We start from the raw sequence: 14,764 nt of genomic DNA, 5'->3' as shown, positions 1-14,764 counted from the left end.
TCCAGCTAAAATGCCCCTGCTGATCCCATCTCCATGCTTATCTCAAGCCCTCGGCTCCCCGCAACATCCTTGTAAATCATCTGTGCACAATTTTAATTTTCAGAAAATGCTTTCTGTAGAAGTTGACCATAATTGTAAACAGTATTCTAAATGTGATCTCATTCATGCTCCATTTCGCCACAACATGACATTCCAACTTGGATAATCAACTTTCTGATGAATTACGAAAAGCGTGCCAAGTACTTTCTTCACCACATTGTCTCCTTGTGGCACTACTTTATCTGCTTTTATAAATTTTGCATTGACTGGTAAAGTTGTGATTGTCACTATGTTCTGCTGCCTTCACGGATATGTGGACCAACATGCAAAGTCTCTCTGTTCCTGTGGGTTTCCTCGTGTCCTGTTAATCATTGAGTAATATGTTTACGTTTTACTTCCAATGTGCACCACCTCATGTTTTTCATGGTTACTTACAACATCCCCTCTCTGAAGTTGACATTTGGTAAATCCATTTCTGTGCTCCTTCTTCCTAAAAGGATCTTCCTCACTATTAACCACTTTGCTAATATTCGTATCATTGACAACTCTGTTTATCATTTCCTCCTGACATGTTCTATATTCTTTCCACACATTCTCAAACGACATGGGACCCAGCATTCATCCTTGTGTTACACCATTGAATATCAGTTCCAGTCACACAAACAGCCTTCAAACACCATCCTGTATCTCTAACCACCACCAATTTAAGTTTGTATCCAACTGCAAGGGGACCTTAAATCCCTTTTCACTTATATCCTCTAACCAGTCTTCAGAGTGGTGTCGTGTTTAAGGCTCTGTTGGAATCCACACAAACAACATCAACTTCGCTACCATCGTAACAAAAACCTGATCACTTGCCAATAAAATGTAATTAATCCAATCTGTTAGTCATGACATCTGTCACAAAACCGTGATGACTCTCCCTGATGAAACCTTGCCTGGTGAAGTGGCAGTTACCTCTCTCCTTCAAGGTTTGCTCCAAAAGGCTCCCTTCCACTGATGTGAGACTCACTGCTGTGTGATTCTCTGGTTTATCTCTCCCAATCTTGCGTTAGTACAGTCGACCACAAACCCAAAGATGAAAGTAAACCATTGCTCAGAACACCTGCAATTTCTTCCCTTGACACAGAGAGGAACATAAGATACAAGTCCGTTCTGAATTGGGAGTATGCCCACTTCAATCCGGAAGAACCACGAACACTTCCTCAGTCCCTATGTAAAACTGCTTAAGAACCTTTCCATCCCTCCTCCTGCATTCTGCCCCTATATCTCACCACAAGAGGACTGTTCACCCGGTGAACAATTAACGTGATTCAGTCAATCATTCCATTTGCTGACACGCCTGTACTGTCACTCTGGAGGAAGATCGTTCAGATATTTTAACTCGAAAACGCTGTATTAAGCATTAGTGGTTATGAAATATTTTGATTTGATAGCCACAGTCTATTGCAGGGAGAAATGGTTGAATTTTCTCCAACTGAAAAACATTTACTTAATTCCAACTCTTCTGGAGATTCCTATCTGTTCACATCTGACATGACGGAGATGTTGATCTCTGTTGCTTATCATATCCAGAACAGAGCTGCAGCACAAATCCCAAGCACATGATTTCTATTTTCATTGACCTACGAAGTCGATGCCAGTGGCTCACGTTGTAATGGGATTCATCAACAAGAGAAACTTTCAGGATTAAAACCGTTCTGTCTTATGTGCAGGGGGTCATTACAGAAGCACGGTATCAAGCTTCCTCATGGGCAAGACCAAAAGATGCTGGAAAGAGAAATCAGAGTTAACATTTTCGGTCCAGTGACCCCGTCCTTGGCACTGATGGTTTCCAGGAAAACTTCAGTCTATATGCAGAAGATATGTGGAGTCGCAGTAATTAGGAGGAAACGAGATGTCGGGATAGAGCCGAAAGAGAGAGACGAGCAGCTGAACATACGAATTGATAATGATCTGTTTGGAGCATAAACAACTGTTCACAGAGACTGTTTATGACTAACCAAAGGTAGCGTGTGACTAGGCCTGGTGAGTGTGTCGGGGGCCAACACATGGGAAACTTCAGGCCTCTAAAATGACTGAAATTGATCTGGAGGGTCGTGGGGTCCTCAAGCAGAAAATGATCTGCTGCTTATTCAGCATGTGCTAAGCTATGGTGCAACACTGCAGTAAGACTGAGATAAAGACGTTCGCTAGGAAACATAGTTCTGTGCTAAAGGAGCAGTGAACTGAACGCTGAGGGACACTTTTGGCGATAGAACTTGGCATTCTGCAAAACACTTCGTTTCCCAAGGTAGTGGCGACCACAATATGAGCTGTAGACTAGATTGTGCGAAGTGTAGGGAAAGTATTGCTTCACCTGGAAGGTGTATTTGAGCACTTGTGTACTAAGTATGGAGGTCAGAAATGGACAAGTGAGGAGAAGCAAGAAGCAAGAAGGAAGGATACCGCAGAAGATATTATTATAGATGTTTTTAATCAATGTGTAAGAATGCGACCATAAAGGCACTATACCTGAATACTCGTACTTTTTGGAAGAAGGTTGGAGATATAACGGCATAAATCATCACAAATGAATACGATTTAATACACATTGCAGAGACATGGCGACAACATAGTCAAGACTGGGAGGTATATATTCACTGGTATGAGACAATTTGGAAGGACAGAAAGGATGGTAAGGAAGGTGGTGAAACTGAAACATTGAAGGACAACCTCAGACCGATGCTGACAGATGATATAGGTTCTATGGAGAATGGGTTTGAATCCATTTGGGAGGAAATCAGAAGTTCTAAGAAGAAAATGTCACTGATTGTTGGAGTCAATCCGCCTCCAAATTTTAAGATCACATTGGGGAGGGCAGTAAACAAAGACATAAATAACAAATAAGAAAATGGTATGGCAATTATCATGCGGGAATTTAATCAACATGTCGATCAGATGAAGGAGCTCAGTCACAGTAGCCTTGAGTGTAACTGCAATAGATTCCTTAAATAATGTGTAATGGAACAGGCCAACAAGGGGAGAGGTTAAATTAGATTTAGTGCTGGGAAATGAACACGGCAAGATGTTAGATTTGGCGAAAGATGAGCACTTTGCTGATAGTTACCAACATTCAGTTATGTTTACTTTAGATTTTGAAAGGATAGGTATACACCGGACTGCAAGTACTATTGCTGGGGGAAAGAAAATTGCAATTCGATTAGATAAGATTACCCATTCATAGGTTGGGCAGAGAAACGGCACGGAATGGGCAGAATAGAAATATGCAGCTTATTCAAGGAGCAGGTTCTGTGTGTCTTTGATAAGTATATACCTGGCAGAGAGGGAGGAAATTGTCAAGCGCAGGAGTCATGATTACTGAGGACGTTGAATTTCTTGTTGAGATGAAGAAGGCTTGTGTTCCCATGAGATGTGAAGGCTCAGTTAAGGAGATTGAGAGTTACAAGTTAAACAGGAAAGACCTGAAGAGAGACTGAAGATGAGCCAGGAGGGAAATGAGAATTTGTTGACAGATAGTATAAGGGAAAATCCTAAAGCTTTCCATCGGTATGTGAGGGCTAAAAGAATGAACGGAATAAAATATGGCCAATGAAGGACGGTCGTGGTAAATAGTGCGTGGAGTCAGAAGCGATGGGGGAAGCGCGAAAGCAATGTCTTTAGTCAGGATTCGCACTGGGAAAACAAAATGTTGTCGAGGACAATACTGTGAACAGGCTACTATCCGAGATAGGGTTAAAGTTCCCAAAGACAAGGCGTTACAAGCTCTGAAAATGTGAACATATATAAATTCCCCTGGGCCGGATCGGATTTATCCTAGGATTCTCTGGGAAGCTAAGAATCCGATTTCCAAGCTTTCTACTTTGATCTTCATGTTGTCAATGTCCAAAGTGAGAGTACCAGAAACTACAGGATAATAAAAGTTGCTCTCTCATTAAAAAAAGGGAGTAGAGAAAACCCTGGAAATTATAGACCATTGACTCTTCCGTCGGTTGTGGGTAAAGTGTTGGAAAAGTTCCATGAGATAAGATTTGTAATCATCTCGATTGGAATAAATTTATGAGGGAAAGTCAAGCCGGTTTTGTGAATGGGTGGACGAGACTCAAACATTTTCGAGTTCTTTGAATAGGTCATTAAACTGGATGTCGGTTTGCTCACTGAATTGGAAAGTTCATTTCCAGGCGTTTCATCACCCTACTAGGTAACAATTTCAGTGGGTCTCCAGGCGAAGCACTGTTCATGATTCCTGCTTTCCAATGAAATGTTTGGGTTTCTTTGGGTTGGTGATGTCATTTCCGGTGGTGATGTCATTATCAGTTCTTTTTTCTCAGGGTGTAGTCGATGGCGTCGAAGTCGAAATGTTTGTCGATAGAGTTCTGGTTGGAATGCCATGCTTCAATTAATTCTCCTGCATGTAGCTGTTTGGCTTGTCCTCGGATGGACGTGTTGTCTCAGGCGAATGTAGTGTTTATCTAATGCAACATTTGTTACAGTTCTTGCATGGTATTTTGTAAATTACATCAGTTTTTGCATATGGACAAATAGGCAGAAAACGAGCCACCAGGATACATGAACATCAACTAGCCACAATACGACGTGACCCTCTCTCACTGGTATCCTTACATACAGATCAGGAAAGGCACCACTTTGACTTGGACAACGCATCCAACCGATCACAAGTGAAACAGATACACACACGATAATTCCGAGAAGCATGGCATTCCAACTGGAAATCCATCAAAATCACATCGAGCTAGACTCCATTTACAGAACAGGAAATGATATCATTACAGGAAATGACATCACCAGCCCAAAGAACCGCAAGCATATAAATAGAAAGCAGAAATCATGAGCAGTCCGTCACCCGAAGGCACACTGGAGATATTACCCAGGAGGGTAACGAAACGTCTGGAAATGAACCTTCCATCTCAGTGAGGAAATCTTCATCTGGAAGCTAAAACTGAGCTACAACTCTTGTCAAAACCTGCCAGGTGACTAAACAGATGTATGAGGTTAAAGCTGTTCATGTAATGCACGTTTGGATTTCAGTTATCCGTTTGAGAAATTTCGCCATGGCAGGTGACTGCGCAAAATACTGAGGCATGGGATGAGGAGGATGTCGTGCTTTGGATCAGAAATTAGCCAGCTGAAAGAAGACAGAGTGTGTTACGTGATGGCAAAACATCATCCTGGAATTCTGTTGATTGTGGTGTATTGCAACGATCTGTTTTGGGTTCACTGTTTTTTGTCATTTTTTGTAAACGACGTGGATGGGGTGGAGAAGGATGGGTTAGTAAACACGACGTTCGGTACAGTTGTGCATAGTGCTGAAGGATATTGCAGGTAACATTGGGACACAGGTATGCAGCAGAACTTAGCTCAGAGTAGGGAAATGGAATTTAATGCAGAAAAGTGTGAGAAAGAACATGTCATTAAAAATATCACAGAATATAAAGATCGATAGCAGAGGTTTCTATTAAAACATAAAATGAAAAAGAGAGGCAAAAGTAAACGTTGACCCTCTCGTGGATAAGAAGGGACATTTACTATGGGATATGCGGAAATAGCTATGGTATTGATCGGGCATTTGCATCGGTTTTCACAGTGGCGGATATTAATAACTTTCCAGTAATTGACAAAGAGATGAAGTTTGTTGACGACCTGGGAACAGTCATTATAACAAAAGAACTAGTGTTGAAGCTAATATTGCAAAGGATGGTTACGTCTCCAGGATCTGATGGAATGCATCGCAGGTTGCTAAACACAATGGTATGTTAAAAAAGAACTGTGCTTGCGGTATTTTTACAAAATTCGTTGATCTCTGGGGCAGTCCCAGCAGATTGGAAAACACACATCTGACGTCACTCTTTTTAAAGTGATGCAGACAAAATACGAGGAATTAGATCAGATTACTTACAATATCAAAGCAGGCCCTTGGGCCCAACAAGTCCACACCGACCACCAAAGTGCAACCCACCCAGACCCATTCTCCAACATGATAGACCAATTTGTTTAACGTCTGTAGTGCAGAAATATCTTGAGTCTATTATCCAGGAAGAAATAGCGGGGCATCTCGGTAGAAATTTGACAGATGTCGCCTGGGTTAATGAAGAGCAGGTCATTCCAGCAAAATCTTTTCTAATTCTATGATGGCATTACGAGCATGGTGTACAACGGGACCCAGTGAATTGATGTACTTAGATTTTCAAAATGGCCTCGACAAGGTGCTGTTCAAGGGCTGACAGCAAACGGATGCATGCTGTTAAGGGTAAAGTATGAGCATGAATTGAGGATTGTTTCTCAACAGGAAGCGCAGAGCATGGATAAATGAGTGCTATATTATTCAGCATCAACGATGTTCCTCAGGGATTGGTTCTGGGACCGCAATTACTTACAATTTATATGGATGATTTGGATTTTGGAGCCATGCACATCGTGTCAATATCTGCAATTGACACAAAGGTGAGTAGCAGAGCAAAGTGTGTTGAGGACTGTGAAAATCTGTAGAGGAACATTGAAATATTGGGTTAATGGGAAATATTCTGGCAGATGGAATTCCGGATTTGAAGCTGTTCGCTGATGACAGGAGACTATATGGAATAGGCTTCTTTCGAAAATTCAGAAGAATGAGGCCGGATCTTATGGAAACATATAAGATTATGAAGGTCATGTGTGAGATAGAAGTCGAGAGCATGCTTCTATTAGCAGATGAAACTAGGGCAGGAGGGCACAGCCTCCAGATTAGAACGAGATATAGGACTGAATTGAGAAGGAATTTCTTCAACAAGAGGTTTGTTCCTCGATGGAATGCTTGCCCAACAATGTAGTTGATGCTACATCAATCAATATTTTTTAAGCTAGGGCTGCTTTTTTTAATAATAAAGGAAGTAAAGATTACCTTCAGAGTTTGGTTAAGTGGATGTGTGTCCATGGAAAGATCAGGCATGAGCTGAATGAAAGGCGAATCAGTCTTTAAGGTCTTTACAGCAAAGCCTTGCTCCTCGTTCTCATGTTCTATGAATGTATGTGTCACATATTCCGCGATTTTAGGGAAAGCTTCCATGGAGCTGTTGGGGGAGGTGTTGAGAGTGAAGCTGCAGTGCACCACGATGCCCCGGAGGGAATGGTTGCTGGGGAAGGCGGACAAGGGCGGGGAGGGGGATATATATTTGGTAATAGCATTTCGCTGGAGGTGGTGGAATTAGGAAAATATTTCGTTGATCACTTGGAGTACCAGAGTGCTAAAGGCTCCAGACCAATTTCTGAAAAATAATGGGATGAAAATGGATCGTTACTTCATGATGGACATTTGCAAGATGGGTCCAAAGTCCTTCTTTGGTGCAGTGAAAGTCACAATGTCTTTGAGAAGCTAACTTTAGCAGCCATATATCATTGTGGCCACAAGAGCAGGTCATAGTCAGAGATTTTCTTGACTCCTAAAGCCTGTCTAACACATAGCCTGCAATTAAACGCCACCGATGATTTGTCACTGGCAGACTCCATTAACAGCTATTCACACTCAGAGCGAGAGCGTTATTCACCTCATTGACCAAATGTTCTTCTTTCTTTTCTTCTTTCCCTACCAACTGTTTACTACTTTACAATACAGTATGAGACATGATGGGATAGTTCCTTTTCGCCTGGATGATTGCAGTGTGAAAGAAACAATGCACAGGAGAAGCACAACATATTAGTCAGCATCTGAGTAGCAAGAGATATTTAAATCCCAACCTTCTTGAGGATTCCTTCCTGCAGTTGTAACAATATTGAAAAGCTTAACACTGTCCAGAACAGAGTAGCTGAATTGAGCAGCAACACATAACTAATAAAACATCGACAAACATCCATTCACCATAACCAAATGCTCAGACATGCAATCTGCACCATACACTGGATGCACTGCAGATATTCATCAAGACTCCATCAAAAGTACATTACAAACTCACAACTGCGTGCATCTAAAAGGAAAAGGGCATTAGACAGATAGGAAAGACCTACAACCCACTAACCATCATGATCTGGAAATATATTGCCATTACTCCAGAATCACTGGGTCAAAATTGTGGATTGCACTTACCTATAATTTGGATCTTCCGACAGCACACAGAAACGAGGGTTCAAGATGGAAGCTCATCATCACCTTATCCAGTCAAATCAGGAATGAACAATAAATGCTGACCTGTTCTGGAATACCCACATCCGACGAAGAATGAAAATCATATGCTTTGGTGTTCTGAGGATTCTCCCTTACTGAGATATTTCTGGATTTATTAGCGTTATATCAAAGATGAGGATTTGCTGTTGGGAAACTGAAACGAAGCATTACATCAGAATTTGAAGGAGCTGCTTTGTTCCATGTAGCCTGACCTTACCGGCCTTTGAAAGGGAAAGCAGAAAGCTAAATTCACAGTGGAGTGAAAGTATTCACTATCTGAATTATCGAGGCATAATTGGAGGGACGCTGGAGAGAAACTGTGAAAATGTGATGACGATTCAATTACTTGTCTGCCCTGAAGATTCATCAGAGCAACCACACCGGGGGAAAGCCATTCAACTGTTCTGAGTGTGGAAAGGGAGTTGCTCAGTTCTCTAACTTGCTGACTCGCCAGTGGGTTTACACGGACAAGAAACCATTTAATGGCCCAGCGTATGAAAAAGGCATTGAAAGGCCTCACGAACTGCTGTACGATCAACGTATTCACGCTGACGAGAAACCATTCAAGTGCTCTCTCAGAGGGAATGGGTTCTGGACGTCATTTGATCTTACTTTACATCTGCGAACTCAGTGGAGAGAGGCCGTTCGCCTGTTCTGAGAATGGCAAAGGATTCTTTCAGTCATTCAGTCTGCTGAGGCACCAGTGAGTTCACACAGTGGAGAGACCATTCGTCTGCAGAGATTTGAAATAATTAATTGATTCCGGCAATCTGCTGAAATACAAGCGAGTTCATACTGGAAAGAGACCATTCACCTGAATGTGTACGATTTGCCTTTGAATGGAAAAGTGAACCAGAATTGACTTTCTGGGTGTACTGGTACACTAAAGAAGGCAATTGCTAAATCCAAAGTAGAGAACCATTTACTGTCCGGTGGAATTTGAGCTAATATAGTACAAGGATTAGGAACATTTGGGGCGGGCGGAACAACAGCATAATTGACTACGTGCAGGTCTTGAACAAACCTCCATTTCCCCGATTCACCTGGAATGTTTGCCTTTTTGACTGGAAAAATGGGGGCTCTCACCGGTGATTATTCACAGGGAATTATCACTTCACCCTTCAGGAGGGATTCAAAGACTGGAATAATTCCTTTTCCAACCTCAGGTTTGAACGAGTCTTATGTTCTGCAAGGACGATACTGAGACTTCGGGATTATTCTTTTGGTTTCACAGCTTCGTATGAACCTCACATCACGTTTGCCTTTTGCCTTGCACTCAGTAGCGAGCCTTCTTAATCTTGGGGGCAGGGATCTACCACAGCTCTACGCTAGGCTACCCTCTTGGCGGGGGTTTCCTGGACTGCCCTATCTGCCTCAGTGAGCCAATTTAGTTTCTCCATATATGTCCTTATATCTGCATTGAAGCAGATATGCACATCGTCCCTGAAGACACAAGCTTTCGTTTTTTTGTGCCAGTAGTACCCATGGTCCCAAATCCTGCCACCGGTCACTGGATCTGTTCGCCAATGGTATTTGAGGAAAGGAGCGTTCCACATCAAAAAGATACGGTCTACTTGCCGTCACAGATATTTTGGATAAGTTTACATTGACTGCACATCTGTGATCGTTCTAATAAAATTCGCACAATAGTAACTGACCAGGTTCAAACATTCTCCTAAACCAATCCTTCTCATATGATTTTAAAAGTCCATGAGGTGTATGCGTGCTGAGCAGTGCCTCATATCTCCAGCATGTAAATGGGTGTTTTTGGGATTAACATGGTTACTTGCTACCTGGGCGAGCGAATCGCTCACTGAACTTATGGCTCTCTGGGTAATCATCACTCATAGCCATGCATCAGGGGTCGTGAGTTGGATTTTACAGCCTTCGCTGGTAAATCTTCTTTTTGTATTACCTGCAAGCCTGTCGGGGTACTGCGCTAATTCGACCCCAGCCTCACTATGAGATCGCCAGCCAACAGATTTAAAGACAGAATTCCGAGAAATGAAATTAGAATTGGAATGTTTTACCATTACTGGTTTCACACAATAGGGGTGCAGTTAATCTCTCTCACGTCACGAATCCTGACGCATCCATTGCGTCGACTCTCTCAATGGCCGAGATTTAAGGACTGAATATGTTGCCCCTGTATCTAACAAAAAGGTAACTGGTGCACCTTCCACATATAATACATTTTCCCTTGGTAATAGAATTCGCTTCTTCTTATCAACACCTCAGTGTCAGGGACCTGAAACATTCGAGTTCCTTTCCAGATACGGAGTTGTTTTTTTTCCCATTCCTTGTCTGGTGATATGGTACTTTACTGACCTTGTAAGTCTGCTAATAGTTCGGTTTAACTTTACTTTTTTTTCTTTCTGTCTGCAATACTTGCCTCTGCAAAGTCAGGTTCTTACTTCTTTGTTTCCCTGTAGTTTTATTGGTTTCGAAATAAATGCTAATTTTCCATTACAATGGGCATCACATTATTTTTACAGGTCGCGGCTACAGCGAGGGCCGAAGTGCCTGCACTGCATTGTAACGCTCTATGTTGTAAGGTACATTTCCTGCTGGTTTCTGATATCTCTCCTCACTGTGGAAGCTTCCAGTCACATCCTCCAGAGATTTGTCTGCATTTCGTTCAATGGAGGCAACTGTATTTCCTGCTCAGAATGTGATCTCTCTGCAATGGAGAGAGGAAGACAGAGTCGGTGACAAAACTGAGACCACTTGCATTCTGTCCAGAATCAACAAAAACTATCCGGATCTTCCAGTCTCCTGTAACTTCACATTGCACTGTTTTCCCACCCTTCAGGCTCTTTGCCTGTATTCCTGAAGAAGGGCTGTTGCCCGAAACGTCGATTTTACTGCTCCTCGGATGGTGCCTGAATTACTGTACAATTCCAGCCCCACTCTCATCTAGACACTGTGTTCCCAGGCCACTATTCCGGTCTCTGGTTTGCTGCAATGCTCCTTCAAGGAATAACACAAGCTTGAAGACCTGCAACTCATTTTCTACAGACAGACCATGCAAATTTTAGATCCCAACATCGAGTTCAATCATTTTAGAACCCGCCGCCCTCTTCCACATTCTTCACCCAACCTTCCATCCCATCAGTTCCGAAGACAGATCATTGGACTCGAAATGTTAACTTTCCTTTCTCATGAGATATGGACACGAGCTGCTGATTTTGTTCAGACCTTTTGCCTTTACTTCAGGGAACTTTGCTTGTCCGTTGTAATCGCCAGTCTGCTGGAAGCTTCTGATTGCAGGATGAGATATTCAGAGGAGATGACAGGAATGGCAAGGGCTGGACCATTCCCATTGTGAAGGTAGACGAGCTAGGTTGGAAGATGTTTATCGAAGAGCAGAGATAGCTCTTTGAGTAACCGATTAACGTGCACATTTTATGAAGAGGATAGATATGTATGAGAGTGATCAGCCTGTATTTGGAAGGAATAGAGTGACATAAATGAAATACAGGAGACGAGATGTTTTGAGGAGAATTTGGGAGAATGCTTTCACCATCGGTTATCTGGAAATCATTATCTGAGCACGTGGTAAAGCTACGTGTCATGAGAACGTTCCAGCAGTCTGTAGCCGAACCCTTTAAGAGCCAGAGCACACGTGGATAAGGAACAGATACTGGAACGTGTGACCAGGACTGACAGACGTGAGATGGGTGTCCTGAACGCAATGGGTCAAAGAGAAATTTGTGTGCTTAAAGGCACTGCTAGGCGCGGCTCTGTGGCGCAATGGATAGCGCATTGGACTTCTATGTCACTGCTCAGGTTGCAATTCAAAGGTTGTGGGTTCGAGTCCCATCAGAGTCGAATTTTGTTCTATGGTTTGGAAGGCGGTCAGAGCAGACTCGGCTGCTCATCTACAAAACCAACAATATTCGTGCAGAAAAACAACTGTCTCGAAACGGAACATTTTCCTCTCACAAGTTTAAATTTTCGATGTCTATTTATGATAGAGACCAATAAACATGTGTTAGTCAGTACACAACACGATGATGTGTGTAGTCTGGAAAAAGACACAAAATTGTTGTGTCAGCCATGATGATATTGAATCATGGAGCGGGACGAGATCAGTGTTAACAATGGGCTCCTTTGTGTCTGTGCCATTTCTGGTCCAGATTTTTAAACAACCACAATAAGGACAACATGAAGTAAACGCCACGAAATATTTTGGTCTCACCTCCACATCCCTTCCCTTCCAGCTGGAATAGACAGCTCTTGTTTCAGCTTTAGATCAGACAGCGGAGGGTTCTGACACGTTCTCCTACAGGCTGAATGTTGCTTCACATGGGTTTCAAAGTGGATACATGGAGCAAGCAATTGCATGGATTCAGGGGATTCAGGGCAGATTTCCCCTTTGCTGGGCTGGAATTCTGGCCAAGGTAATGAACGTGAATTTCTGACATTTTGAATCTTACTTTGGATTCTTGTGACTTTACCAATTAAACTGAAATTCACTTGCCCTTGCATAATATTATTCAGTCTTCACTGTTAATAAAACCATGCCACGTGCTCGTGGGTGCAGTATGCTGAATATTGTTGTCGTTGTGTGCAGTGTGGGTCGATGTGTCATATGAATATGCCGATGGAAGTTGGTAAAATTTCAGTGAATCGAATTCCCTGACGAAGTGAAGCCGATCGAAGGAAAATCCCAGCCCAGTGGCGACATAACTTTTCCGGTGATCAACGCAGGACACCACTGTAAACGTATGCAGCATACAATAAAGCCGATTTTCGCCACATTTTTCTATGGCACATTTTCACCACGTTTGCGGGACATTATTGTAATCTCTAAGCTCTCACATTCTACAGGAAGAACATTCAAATGGCCGACTATCCATTACTAATGTCCTGAATTCACACACACACGCGCATATATGCGCATATTTATATATCCACACAGATATAAATGTATGTGCGCATGCATGTATATGTCTGTGCATATATATTTAAAAGTTGCAAAAGAACGTTGAGAAAAAAGCATTTATTCTAAAATAATATGATTTTTTGGAGTGCTCTGTCCTTGGGAAATGCCTCAGTTACTTAAGACCAGCCATAAATACTCCCTGAGTGAATATCCAACACTCAATAGAGATACAGAGGTGATGTTTGCAAAAAAAATGACGTGTTTCATACCGCTGATCCTGCGCTGTGTTAAATTTATCTCTTTGGACATTTTGACTGTTATGAGAAAAACTGGAATCGAAACGATAACGATGTTTATAAGTATTGCTGTGAAGATTACAGAATTGCAGCAGGAATATTTTTCGTGTCTTGTTACTGGATATTTTTGGGGGAGATGAGTGAGCAGCATATGGACTCACTCCCTTCTCTGTGATTGCAGCCAAATGTTCCAATGCAACACATGAAAGGATAAAGGTGCATTACATTGGCAGGTCAGTTCCCACTCACGATAGTATAGTTTCACTTTGATTATCGCCATCGTCCAAAGTATTAGCTGAGTTGGGAGATCATGATCCTGAGGGTATGCTGAGACATTGCGAGAATTAATCCCACACTGTTGGCTTCACTTTATATCATAAACCAGTTACGCAGTGGACTGAGCTAACCGGCTTCCCTTTCATGCTCAGTTTTTTTTTACAATTTATAGAAGTTCACGTGGAACAAGCTGCTGAACCTTTCCTCACAATCAGCACATTCTGTACTTAGTCGTACTCAGTTGCAGGTGTTATGAAGTTTCTTTCCAATTAACTTTAACCAATTACAGAGTGTGAACGTAACGCGTCCCCATCATGGCCGCCCAGACTCCCTGTCACGGTGAAATTCATTCCTTGCATGCCTGCACGCATCTTCACAAATATATTGGGATCAGCTTCTCAATAATCTTTCCAGCGAAAAAGTAATCATTTTCGAATTCAACTGCTGTAGAAGGAAAAGGAAAACTTTCCAAACTTCTCTTTATCATTCATCGCTGGTTTTGAAGTTCCAAAGTCTTGATATAGATCCATCCGAATGTAGGAATTTCCCTCCTGTTTACTCTCACCAAATTCTCATCGCCTGGAAACCTTCCATACGGACACAACTCAGTTTTACCTGGTGTCACGCCACATGATCTATTCGTTTTTTCCACCAACCCATGAAACCTCGCCTTGTCTTTTCAAATGGCATTACCCCTCCCTACTTCGATGGCTTCCTTTCCATGTTTTTATTTCCAAGTAAACGCTGTCCATTCTTCCTGGCGTCTTTTCATTCCAGTCATTGCCATATACGTCTTTTATTATCTCTTTATATCCCTGTATAGTCCATGTTGGGAAAGGATGCTGGGTCCAATGCAACACATTAAAACCCGCTCTAATGCTGTGTACTGCCATTACCAATGTAGGGAAAATAGGAGCTAGTTCAGGCAAAGTGAATCCGTTGGTTGTCGCGTAATGGAACGGTCCCTGACAGGGAAGTGACTGTTTTTCCTCACTTTTCTCCCTGGTCTGAACATTTGCTAAAGCAACACACTAAAAGAACATAGAATGCCTACAGTTCAGAAACTGGCTATTCAATGCAACCAATGCACACCAATCCTCCAGGGATTAA

The 14,764-nt window shown here is 42.3% G+C and overlaps 1 non-coding gene across 1 annotated transcript; it reads left to right on the top strand.

Moving 5' to 3' along the window:
* The first annotated feature begins 11,933 nt into the window (after positions 1 to 11,933).
* trnar-ucu (transfer RNA arginine (anticodon UCU)) lies at positions 11,934 to 12,025 on the top strand. The gene is given in 2 exon segments: positions 11,934 to 11,970; positions 11,990 to 12,025. It is a non-coding gene; the product is annotated as a tRNA-Arg (tRNA).
* The last annotated feature ends 2,739 nt before the right edge of the window (positions 12,026 to 14,764 follow it).

This window comes from Hemiscyllium ocellatum, unplaced genomic scaffold (assembly GCF_020745735.1).
Source record: "Hemiscyllium ocellatum isolate sHemOce1 unplaced genomic scaffold, sHemOce1.pat.X.cur. scaffold_208_pat_ctg1, whole genome shotgun sequence".
Classification (NCBI taxonomy): Eukaryota; Metazoa; Chordata; class Chondrichthyes; order Orectolobiformes; family Hemiscylliidae; genus Hemiscyllium; species Hemiscyllium ocellatum.
Note: the sequence above shows the minus strand (reverse complement) of the source record. Positions and strands in the feature narration are given on the sequence as shown.